Here is a 10447-nt window from a genome sequence, read left to right on the forward strand (position 1 = left end):
AGAATTATTGCTGACTGAAAACAAACATGTTTTGCTAGGGTGTAGAACAATTTTTTTATGGCAAATGTAAATAGGACAGTATTTGTATTTAGAAGAATTGCTATGTCTATGAATGGCAGACTGCAGCTGGTGAGGAGAGGGGACCTTGAACATGCCAGGTTAACACAAGTAATACAAAGACCCTTGTTATTATTTCCTAACTTACTAGTGACCTATATCATACACAAACAAATTCACAGAATCTCTTACTTTGATCTATGAGGAATGCCATACAAAACAATCTTGATATTAGAATTACAATAACTCAGTTGTGATGAACAACGTGTGACTTTTCCCATTTGTGTGTTCTTTTTTTCAAAATATGATTCATTGCATAGAAGGACTGGAGATGAGACATCACCTCTTCTGCCCACAATATTTGTTATGGTCGAACTTGTGTTTGTCTTGTTTCCTTTTCTTTTTCACATTGGATGATGATTATTAAATACACACATAGAGTACCCCACTCACATACATACAAAGATTAGGAACAGTACAATATAGAGGTGACTGAGGTTCTCTGCGCCGGGCAGCATGCGAAGGTTCCCAGCGAGTGTTAACACAGACAATATACAGCAGACGTTGGTTGGTTCATTGTTTTTTTTGAAGGCCTTGCAATGTTTGGCCCAACAGAGTACCTATTAAGTACTGAACCACAGATCCCACAATGCACTGCAGGAGCAACAGCAGGGAGAACACTGACCTGAGAAGTTTCCATGACAACTGACAGTTTGAGAAAGAGGTTTTTGGGAGTTGGGTTACAGGTCTGGACACGGAAATGAAAAGTTCCAAAAGAGCTGAATTCTTTTTCCTTTTGAGACCATTTTCGAGTGTGCTTTCACGTAGGCTATGCACATTTGACAGAGTGAAGACTTTTGTTGATGCACACAAATGTGCAAGGAGTTTTTTGCAGACTCCCAATAAATGTCCATCTTTGAGGGTCAAAAGAATCACATAGAAACACAAACCCTGCAGGTGACAAGTAGGCAAATTCTGCTGCGATGTGTGACTAGTCTGCTTTTCAGTGCCTCTCTGCTGCCCTGCAGTGCTTTCAGATCAGACTCCAGCTGACTAATACGGGCAGCGTCTCACTCTGATCCACTGACTGGCTGGTTGAAGACATGATGTCTTACTATTGGTTGGTGGAGAAGATCTGAGTGGTACCAAACTGTTGTTTATCGGTGAACTCCTGCTCTCTAATGTATTAGTAGCAGTGTACAATATTGACTACATTTTGTAGTAAGTTTAAGTCAGACTTGAGCGTGGTAAGGTAGATAGACGTAGGTAACATATTTCAATCCCACCAACTTTTAAAATTACACAAGATTGTGCTCTTTACTTTCTTAGCTCTTACTCTATTGCTTTTACAAGTACTGATAATAAATAAAGAGTCAGACAATATACACGGGCTTAATAAGGGTAACAAAATATAAAATTTAACAAAACACAAAATAATTAAATAATTATCAAAACCAAATTAAAAAAATATAAATTAATCTCACTGTGGCCGCTGTTCCAGCCGATATTACTACATAAAAAAGCATATGACGAAAATATGTCTTCACATGGTGTAATAAAAATATGCCAGTTTTTCTTCAAAAGAAAATATTTTTAAATGATTAAGGCGATATTGGTAACCTCCAACATGAAAACCAGGCAAATAACAAAACTAAATTAGAAAAAAATTAAAAGAAAACAAGAAATGAAACCACCTACAATAACATCAGAAACATCTGAAAGCCAAACACAGTTGGAGAAACCCCATCACCACAAGCACTGCAGGTAAATGTTGTCTTAATGGCTTTTTAGTGGCTGAAAAACAATCAAACCACATACGGATTCACACCGAAAATCAAAAAAAATGTTTCCCTTAAAAAACAGAAGGCTCCTCTTACTCACATGACCGGATTCCTGTATGTTGCTCTGGAAATCTCTCTTCTCTGTTATTGTTTACATAATCTACCTAAGATGTGTTTCCCAGTGTTTTGTGGTCTCTTAAGTAATGATGAACAGTGTAAGGTCTTAAATATAAAGTTCCATGCATTTCAAATTCCTACATATTTTTAATCCACTATACACTTCTAAAGACATGGCAAGTTGAGGACCACTGGGTGGAGATTAGAAAAAAAGAAGAATCAGCATTCAAGAAATGCAGAGAGGGGAAGCAATCTGGAATGTAACAATTAGAAACAGAGCAAACCGTGGAAAAAACGCATGTCGACAAACTTGTTCTCTATATGTCGGCTACGTCGTTACTGTTGTCTTATTCATTCAACAGGACATTTCCATTATTTCCTTCCCAACAGGTGATGTAAGAGGTCTTTAGTACCAGAAAAATCTGCAGTACTTCAGTGAGTTGTATTCCATTTCCCTGACTCTTTTTTTTTTAACTTTGAGAAGAGATAGAAAAGAGGAGAGAGGTTGGTTTGTTGCTGTTGCTCCTAGTTTGAGCACAGGACTCTGAAACCAAGGATAATAGAGTCACGCCATGCATGTGTTAAAGCTCCTATTTCCTGTACAAAGCAGCTCTCATATAAATGGTAAAGTCGTCAGCATATGGGAGTAGTAGAGTTCCTTCACTTGAAGCTTCAGCACTGAACTAAGGATGAGGTGGTACATGGCCTCCATTGTTTTCACCAGTCTGCAACAGCTGTGTAGCTCTCCAGTGATGTAAGTAGAGCACCCTCTACTGGCATGGAGGAAGAGCAGCAAAAACCTCTTTCTTTGAATTTTGTAGTTTTGGCTGCCAGTTGCTCTTTTGAAATGAAGGGACAGTGATGTGCCTAACTGTGACAGGTTGTTTGTAGGGCTCCGTGGTTGTTTGGTGGAGTCTAATTCTCTGGCAGGTGATGCTGGAAGGAGGGTAGTCCTTCTGATGATGGATACTGTCTTGGAATGATCTGTGAAATAACAAAATAGGTAATTTAGTCCAAAGTATTAAACACAACCCTTTTGAAATTACCTCTGTATGTTTAACATGTTCTTAAACTAAATGGGCTGTGCATTTCTAGTGTTCCAGACCTCTCAAAGTGCTTGCCCTACATGTCACATTGATCCCATTCACACACTGATGGCAGCAGTTGCATACATGCAAGGTGGGGTTCAGTGTCTTGGCCAAGGTCACTTTCAGACTGCAGGAGCCGGGGATCAAACCACCAACCTTAAGATTAGTCGGTGGGCACAGTTGCCCCAGGTTTTGTAGATCACAGTATAAACAATAACAGCCTTGTAGGAAATGTTTATTCAGTTGTCACACCACCGAAACGGCCACTTGTAACTGTTGTTCACCTTGTTTACAATATACAGTAACACAAGGTGACCTACATATATCTCACATACATGAACACCATAGCAAACAGTGTTTGTTTGGCATATAGCAACTGACATGGAGGGACACTTTATAGCACTGGGGTTCAACATAGGGTCAGGTTTGGGTATTGGCCGAATATAAAAGATATTCTAGAAATGTTAATATAATATTAAACATTATGAATCCTCAATAAACACCCCCAAGCCTGGAATCAGGGACCAATAACCAAATATGAAATCAGGCCATAAACAGCATATGCAATGAGCTGTACTCAGTTGGCGTATGCTAGCTTTGCTTTGGGCAGTGTATAGCAATTGTATGTTTGTCAATAGAACTACACCCTCAGCAGCGGGGTCACAGTGACTGTTCCAGTGGTGGCATTGAGAGGAAACAGTCCAGTTGCCAGTTTGATGTTGAGAAGGCAGGCTACAGTGGTAATCTTCTTCTGAATTAAGCACAGAATTTCTTCGTCTTCTTCTATAAGCAGAGGATTTGTTGTGTTGAAAACAGAAATTCTTCTCAGGATTAAAAATAAAATGTGTGTTCTCACACAAAAGGTATGGTAAAAAGAGAAAACAACCAGAGCAGCTCGTCCCACAAGTTAAGTCTGTGTTCAGAGAAAACTCTGAGTATGTTAAACCTGAGATGAGGAAAACTCTGGGTTTTCTGTTTCAGAGACCGAGATCAGATAAACTCTATATTAGAAACCGTGGCAACTTATACTGTGAACCTAACCTCCTCTGGACGAGGTTTACTTCAACAAACGCTGAGTTTCTCTCTGACCCCTCTCCTCCTGCAGAGCCTGAAGCAGTTGTCTGAAATTTCCTCATTCATACTGTCGATATCAAAGCACATATTGGAACGCATTTACGTCTTTAGAAACATCAAAATCCCGATTAGATAGGCTATTAGGTTTTTTTTACTCAAACATGATCTTGAACATGAAAGCTTTTATGATCAATCTTACATTGATGACAGAGATATTCTCCGGACATCAAGGATTTATCAGAATAAAATTTATAGGCTACACCTTTATTACACTGTGACTCTGTGGACATTAAGGCAGCTGTCAGGTTGGCAACAGTTGCACCGCAACACTTACCGTGAGCTAAATTGCTGTAGTAGCCTTATCACTGTTTAAACTCATCAGTATAAAACTGATCAATGTCTTTCATAGCCTATTGTAGTCCCACTCATTGGAACATCCATATGGTAGTTATCATGTTGGATATGATGTGAATATTTCTGAATGAAGATGACTGTGGTGCAGCTGAAACAAAGAAATGTAGTGAGTGAGTTTTTCATTATGTGTTTTGACATAATTTCATTAAATACGAAATGAGCAAGATTTTATTAATGTAACATAGACATCCAAAACTTTACAGTCAGTTTGAACCTAGACACATTTTCCACGGGAAAGAAATTATTAATAGGCTAACCTGGGACGGACTGTGACTTTACATTCGGTAATAACTAGCCTAAACTGTGTCTGATCTGATTAATATTTTCATCTTCAGTTATTGCCACCGGCATTTTTTCCGTCAGATTACAGCTGAATAAATAGGACTGTAGCCTATTTCAAATTAATGTAATGTGCTGTAGGAGAATTCCAGCACTTTATCATTCATTAAGGAAATTCCAGTCTGGTAAATGATGAATGAGCAATGCTGTATAAAATGTAATATTGTCAATGTATTGACTCCTTCCTCCACTCCTACGTTTTAACATAAATAGCCTATCATTGTCCGCATTGGCACGCATTAATATTTATAGCTCCACCGGATTGAAATGGAGGTTCTACCTGTCTATACCTGTTGCCATGGTGAATCGTAGTATCAGAGCTCCATTGATGATGACTTTTTTTCATCCCCATGAACGCGCTTCCATCAGGTTCAACATACTCTGACTGATCAACTGACTGAACTTATTCTGATCCGCTGTTCTGAAACCGAAAACTCTGAATTTCACATCTCAGGCTCAGTCAACTCAGAGGTCAGGGTTAAGCTCAGAGTTTGTTAAACCTGCTTTCTGAAACAGGGCCCAGGAACACAGGAAAATGTCAACAATTTAGCACATTCTTACAGTTCAGTGAGCAAACTGAGAAAGGCTCCGAGCAGTGGGCTCGGTTCAATTTATGCGCAAGGGGGCGTGACAGTTTCTGCTACATGGGCTGACCTGTAGTCTTGCGAGCGCAGCCAATGGCAGCTCTGCTTTTAGATCTGACCCGAGATGCCTGTGAAATGGTGCTTTTGGCACCTGTTTCTTTGTCTTTGGGGCCTAGGCCTAGGCCTATTCAATCAATGGCAATACAGACTATAGAATAGAATATAGCAGGACAGGGGAGATTACACAATTGAAAAAATTTATCATATGACTGCGTGCTGAGCGGTCATATAAGACAGGCTGCGCGATTTATTGGAGAGAAAAAGAACCTCCACAAGCCTGTGCTCGAGATGGTGAGTGAAATTCTAGTATTTTATTTATGTGTTACAATAATTAGCTATGGGTAAAAGTTACATAACGTTAGCTTGTTAGTAGGGCTGGGCACGTTAACGCATTATTATCGCGTTAAGGCATTAATTAATTAACGCCAACAATTATTTTATCGCACGTTAACGCAGTGTTTATTATTTTTATTATTATTATTTTTAAAGTCCGTTTCTCACTGGTTCTGAATACACACAGCCTAGAGTCAAACCATGGGTAAAAGGAGCGGTGGGATGTTGATCAGCCTGCAAATCACCCACCCAAACAAGCGGCGGAGGGAGGCTTTGGCAGACTACGCTGGATGATAAACAAAAGCAAGACAAGCGATCAAATGCCATAGAGAAGTGGACAGCTACACACTGCACGCTAAACATTTGTTGAAAATGTTGTTAACTTAGCCAACGTTACCTAACCAACTAATTAGCTAGCTTTAAGCTTTGGTAATGATGCTAAAATAACTGAAGAGTGCTAACTGCAGTTTCTCAAGCGTGCACAGAAGTCAAAACATATTAAAGTGTTTGAATTTAGAGTGATAACACTTTTGAACAAAAAGCGTCTGTTAAAAGGTAAGTAGTAAAGTAACGTTAATGGCCCACCTCGTCAGTTAGCTGATGTTAATGCAGTGTTAACGGTAAACTTGCCAAACAGGCATTATTAGATTTGGATAGGTAACATTACTGTAACAGATTCACTGTGTCCCTACAATTAGTGGATCCACCTGGACTGAGGGACAGGGCTGAGGGTTGAGGGGGAAGCGGTGGTGGCAATTGTCGTGTTGGTAAAGACAGGTAACTTAGCTGGCCTGTTATGTCAAGTTTCTGAGTTGGGTAAAGTAATGCTAGTTATGCAGAGTTATTAGCTGTATGATAGCCGCTTCTGAGTTTGTTTAGGCTTTCCAGCTGCATGTATTTTTAACCTGTGAGCCCCCTGCTTACATTCAAGATTCAAGCCCTTTTTTGTTATTGTGTAGCACATTACTTTTGTGACAACCCAAAGGTACATTACAAATCTCGATAAATATATGTCAGATAGTACCAGTTCAACAGTCAATTTAACATAAGATCAAAATAATGAATATACAAAAAATATTAATATTGCACATATGAGTAAACAGTGTTTTTCACATTGCCATAATTACTGTTACATGCCAGAGAGCTTATCATGTTGAGGCGATCTTAGCCTCTTCCCAACTGCCATAAACATACTGAACTCTGTCAGTAACTTTCTACCATTGTTGTGTTTACAGGAGCCAGATGAGCTGATGGCAGCATCATACCAGATGTGAAGCACCAGAGTCTTCCAGTGTGGCTCTGCCAGATCCTGCAGCTCACTGTTTTGTCCAGCCTTTTGTTTTTGCTTTACTTTATCACCTGAACTGTACTGATTTCAAATTATGACACTGGGTTTCTATACATAGGTTCTGACATTATATTTACTGTTGCAACGCATTACTTCATGTCATACAAAACAACTTTTACATTTATATGATATATTTAGATATGATTTTAATTTGTTAAAATGTTGCTTTTGTATTAGAAATAATTTTTGTTATATAAGATTGATGTTGATCTTTCTAAATTGACTAAATTTACTTAAAATAAAATCACATTAATCAAGATAAAAGCAAGAAACATTGAAAAGACTAAAATACACATTTAAGATAAATATAAAATAAGTAAAATAGAATAAAATAAAGTCAAATAAGATCGGGAAAGGCTCTCCTATAAAAATATGTTTTAAGAAGGGACTTAAAAGAGTTTACTGACTCAGCTGACCTGATTTCCTCGGGCAGGCTGTTCCAGAGCCTCGGGGCCCGGCCCTGACAGCAAACGCTCTGTCCCCTTTAGTTTTCAGTCGAGACTCTGGAACAGACAACAGACCTCTGCCCGAGGATCTCAAGGTACGTGCTGGTGCGTATGGGACTAAAAGTTCTGAAATATAACAAGGCGAGAGGCCATGAAGAGCTTTAAAAGTGATCAATAAAATTTTAAAGTCAATTCTAAAACATACTGGGAGCCAGTGTAATGAAGCTAAAATAGGGGTGATGTGGTCATTTCTTTGTTCTGGTTAAAAGCCTGGCAGCTGAGTTCTGGACAGTCTGGAGTCGATCAATAGATTTTTGGGTTAAACAGTTGAAAAGGCTGTTGCAATAATCCAGGCGTGATGAGATGAAGGTGTGTAAAATGGTCTCGGTGTCCTTAAAAGTTAGCATAGATCGAATTTTTGCTATATTTCTAAGTTGATAAAAACAAGATTGAACAAGCTTTGTGGTGTGCTGCTCGAAATTTAAATTACTATCAAACCAAACACCAAGGTTCTTTGCAACAAGCTTAATGTGATTTACTAGGGAACCAGCAGATGGCAGTATCCATCTGCCATCTGCTGGGACCCACTGACCAGGATTTCTGTTTTGTCTGAGTTCAGCTGGAGGAAATTATTTGACATCCATTTTTTTTACTTCACAAAGGCAGTTTTTAAGTGAACTCAGCATTCCAGGGTCTGTGGATCTGATGGGCAAGTACATATGTTTGTCATCAGCATAAATATGAAAAGAAATGCCATGTTTATGGATAATATGTCCAAGGGGAAGCAGATACAAGGAAAACAAAATGGGTCCTAAGACCGACCCCTGAGGCACACCATATTTATATATTGGACAGAATGAAGAAACATAGTTGTTTACAGACACGCAAAACTTCCTATTTGAGAGGTAGGATGAAAACCATTCTAGGGCCGTACCAGAGATCCCCACCCAGTGCCTCAGTCTGTCTAACATGATGTTGTGATCAATGGTGTCAAAAGCAGCACTAAGGTCCAGGAGTACCAGGACTGAGCACATACCTTCATCAGCAGACATTAAAAGGTCATTGGTGACTTTAAGCAGGGCAGTCTCAGTGCTGTGGTACTTTCTGAAACCAGACTGAAACTTTTCAAATAATTTGTTATTTTCAAGTACAGTGAGCAGCTGTTTGGACACAATTCTTTCTAGAATCTTTGCAATAAAAGGCAGTTTTGAAATTCGTTAATTGGATCTAAACCAGGTTTCTTTAAAAGTGGGTTCACGCAAGCCGTTTAAAAATAATCAGGGACAGGCTCGTGCAGAGGGGGGTGCGATGGGTGCTTGAGCACCTGCCCCTTTGCCCTTTGATGCCCAAAGTGCCCTTTTGTCAAGACAAAATTTCCAGTGTTATTTTTTTTTTGTAAAGGCCCTTTTGTGAAGGCCTGCCCAATCTAAGTATTAGTAAAATGAATGAATAATTATTTAGCCGTAAATAAAAGGACCCACGTCATGACCTTTCAACTGATGACCTCATCCGCGAAGAGCTCACGCTTATTGATTCAGCGCTAACGTTCAGGAATCACGACACCTCGTCGGTAAGGGGCGTTTGCAGCCGTTTGCTTGTTGTGGGTTGTGGGATGTATTTTAAAAGAATGACGTGAAGACAGAAGGCGCAGTTGTGGTTTATATTGCTGTAGTAAGTAACGTAAGTTGACGGCTAACAGTGGTTAGCCAGCAGCAAGCGTTGCTTCTACACAGCAGCAATATTTAACGGTGTCCCGTTCATTTTGTTCTTGCTGTTTGAGGACAATAAGTTTCACAGGCATCGAGGGGTCTGGTCCTTTTTATTTGATTTGACTAAAAACTATTCCAACCATTATTTTTACAGTAGCCTATTTATTCAAAAAACATAGTGTGCGTTAAAAATAATCGGTAAACAGGGTTTTACTGATTGTCTCATCCTCCAAATTATACTTATAAATCTTTTTTTTTTTAAATAATCATCAATTATCAAAATTCAGAACAGGATTGGAATAGATTTATATTTTAAATAAGGTATGAAATGTGACTGAGAAGGTGTTTGTGTCTCTGTGTGTTCTGCAGTGCAAAGATGCCTCGCAAGGAAAGGAGAATCAAACAAAAAAAGAAGGAGCTGCTTGAGGCAGCAAAAGGCAGTGGATCACTGTCCAGCTGGTTTAAAAAGAGCACAACAGGTAAGAATAACACATGCACCATTTTTTTTTTTTTTATGTTAATAAGGTATTCAGTTTTGGACATCAACATCTACAACAAGAATAATAATTACTATATTACAATGTGTCAGTTTTTTTATGTTTTGTATCAGTACTTAAGGTGGACTTAATATTGAAAAAGAGCAAGAGTAGTAGTTAAAATCAGGGCCGGCCCTGGGCATAGGCGGAATAGGCAAATGCTAAGGGCGCCGCCCACCCCTTGGGGCGCCAAATTATTTTTTTTATAATTTTTTTTATTACTAATACAACTAAAATATTATGGATTAAAAAAAGGGATCGTGAATCCCGGGAGAATCCTGAATCCCCGATCCCCCCGGTCCGACTGAGTGACGCATCAATCTCCATCGCCCCCGCCCTGCTGAAAAAAAACCCATCCGTTACCTGTGTGTGATTGTGAGTGACGGATGGCCGAATTCACTGACACTGACAAGTTGTCATTATGTCAAAAAGACCGAAACCATCTGGTGCCCAGGGAAGAAAAAAAAGAAGAGAAGAGGAAGAAAAACGCGAAAAAGACAGAGGTAGGTAATGATGTGTGATCAGTTTATCTGTGTTGCATTAAGTTAGTTCGACGATCAC

At 39.2% G+C, this 10447-nt stretch overlaps 1 protein-coding gene across 1 annotated transcript in view; it reads right to left on the bottom strand.

Annotated features, from left to right (window-relative positions):
* Positions 1 to 625: 625 nt before the first annotated feature.
* bsna (bassoon presynaptic cytomatrix protein a) overlaps positions 626 to 10447 on the bottom strand; it is a 146978-nt gene continuing 137156 nt past the window's right edge. The window contains exon 17 of the mRNA XM_046055670.1: positions 626 to 2939. The gene's annotated coding sequence lies outside the window, so the exon portion shown is untranslated. The remainder of the gene's footprint in view (positions 2940 to 10447) is intronic.

Source organism: Micropterus dolomieu, linkage group LG08 (assembly GCF_021292245.1).
Source record: "Micropterus dolomieu isolate WLL.071019.BEF.003 ecotype Adirondacks linkage group LG08, ASM2129224v1, whole genome shotgun sequence".
NCBI classification, from domain to species: Eukaryota; Metazoa; Chordata; class Actinopteri; order Centrarchiformes; family Centrarchidae; genus Micropterus; species Micropterus dolomieu.